A 2,446-nucleotide genomic window follows, 5' to 3' on the forward strand; every position below is an offset into this window, starting at 1 on the left:
ATTTTCAAAATTAGAATTGAAATATTGTCTACTAGAACGATCTTATAGATTCCATTTTCAAATGGAAACGCCTTTTTATGTAAATTTGAAATTGATAGGATTTGCCTAAAAAAAGTAATTTTTTTAATTATACTTATATATATGTTTGTTATCTGATATGAAACAAAAAAAAAAGAAGGATGTGGAAAACAAGATAGGAATTGTTNACTGTAAACCAATTGAAAGGGATGTAGCGCAGCTTGGTAGCGCGTTTGTTTTGGGTACAAAATGTCACGGGTTCAAATCCTGTCATCCCTACCTAATTACTGCTCAGAAGAGCAGTAACGAGGAATCCATTTTAGATTTATCTTTTTTTAATAAAATTGGACATACATATAATTCTGAATTTTATGATATACTATGATATAGTATATACGTACAAAATCGATTCGAGTTAAAGAATGTCCTCTTTCTAGCCTTTTCGTTTTTTTATNAGAAAAAAAACAAGAAAAACGCTCTTAGTTCAGTTCGGTAGAACGTGGGTCTCCAAAACCCAATGTCGTAGGTTCAAATCCTACAGAGCGTGATGTCACTCTTGTTTATTAGATTGTGTCAAAATTCCACTGTTCGCAAATAATTGAGCAGCAATCTGAATTCGACCTCCCGCATATGAAAGCAAGAAGGAGGTCAGTCAAAAAAAAGAGATGTTAATTAATCAAAAGTCCAACTGATCACCACGTCTGTATTGTAAATAAGCAGTTACGAATAATCCAGCCAAAGTAATAGGAATTAGACCTAAGACGATTCCAAATAAAGAAACTTCAATCATTTCAATTTTATTTTGTTTTCATTTTTGAAAGGGAGAAAAGAGAGGTACTATCTATTCCTAGCTCTTAATCTGTATTGCCGACGAATCTCAATGACCAAAATTGGGTAATTAACACGGTAAGGAACTATCGAACATATGAAATACCATATAAATCTTTTTTGATCAAAAAAGATTCATTCAATTAATTTCAAATAAGTCGTATTTTGCTTAGACCAATAAATAGAACTGAGGTTATAGTTAAAGCTGCTAGTAGAAAACCGAAATAACTAGTTATAGTAGGCATGAAGGGACTCAATAAAATATGTTTTTTTATACATATGTTTCTAAAGTACTTCCCGAAGTTTCAATAAAAAAATTTTTTAAAGTAAAGATAGATACAAATACTAGTTCCAAGAATCAAAAAATTAAATTGAAAATTTGTGAGTTATCAAGCATTATCGGTGGTATGAACAAAAATAGAGAAAAAGAAAAAACGAAATTCATCGTCTTTGGCATCTGCACCATCTCAGGATTCAGAATTCACGTAACTGATTCATTGAAAAACTCTTTAAGAAATTAATAAGAAAAAATAATACATAAAAAAATAACTCTATTATATAACTTCAGTTAAAACATAGAACTTTTTTTGAATAAACATGTAAAAATTTTTAAAAAAGTTGTTTGATTCTTTTTTTTTTAAGTGACCTTAGAACCTAGAATATGCCCCCTTCTACATTTATTCAAATTGAAATAAATTCAATTTTGAATAAAGTAGATTAATATAGTAGAGCAGTTTTCTTCATTTAATCTATGAAATTAAACCAAAAAGCAGTATCCTACACGGAGAACGAGATCAGTCAAAAAAAGAGTTATTTATTTTAACTAGATTTTTAAAACTTGTAATTAGCAATTTCTATTATCGTTTCCTTTCTAGGTTTTAGGTTTTTTTCTTTCGATATTATATAGAAAATAGAGTGAAAAACCCATCATCTTTGTAGTTAGTTAAAGAAAGAAAAAACCTTTAAATTGAATACAACAAAACAATGCACGCATTCCAAAGATTTAGTATTATTATTTTTTTATTATTTGTTGTTCTTTTGAATTGATCCAAAACTATTCTTCCTTTTCTTGTTACTGGAAATTAATTCCTTAAAATAAAATGAAATAAAAAGCAAAAACGGGGGGGGGTCACATTATCATTACAAAAAAATATCTTCTACAATTATGCATATGCAACAAAAATGAAATTGATGGGTTTTGGATTCAATTGACTTGGGACAATATGAGAATTTCCTTAATGAATTATTAGAATTAGAAACCACCCTCTTGAATTTTCATTTTATCTAATCTTTAGTTTATTTTCTAGTCCAAAACAAATAAAGGATCAAAGCCCCTATAGATTACAGATACAGGAATTTGAAGAAGTGGAACATGGTTATACATCGACAAGCAAAAAAAAAAACGAAATAAATTATCTAACACTTCAGTTCTATACTAATTCAAATTGCGTTGCTGTGTCAGAAGAAGGATAGCTATACTGATTCGGTAGACTCTAAAAATACCCTTGGTACTTTATTGACGATCTCACAAAGATGTAATCTCAGTGAATTTGAATTTACTGATTCATCTTTTACAGAATCGATTCCCTACAAGAATATC

General features: G+C 29.0%; 1 non-coding gene across 1 annotated transcript; it reads left to right on the forward strand.

The window, feature by feature from the left end:
* The first annotated feature begins 491 nt into the window (after window positions 1-491).
* TRNAW-CCA lies at window positions 492-565 on the forward strand. Its single transcript has one exon. It is a non-coding gene; the product is annotated as a tRNA-Trp (tRNA).
* The last annotated feature ends 1,881 nt before the right edge of the window (window positions 566-2,446 follow it).

This window comes from Camelina sativa, unplaced genomic scaffold, assembly GCF_000633955.1.
Source record: "Camelina sativa cultivar DH55 unplaced genomic scaffold, Cs unpScaffold00495, whole genome shotgun sequence".
Lineage (NCBI taxonomy): Eukaryota > Viridiplantae > Streptophyta > Magnoliopsida > Brassicales > Brassicaceae > Camelina > Camelina sativa.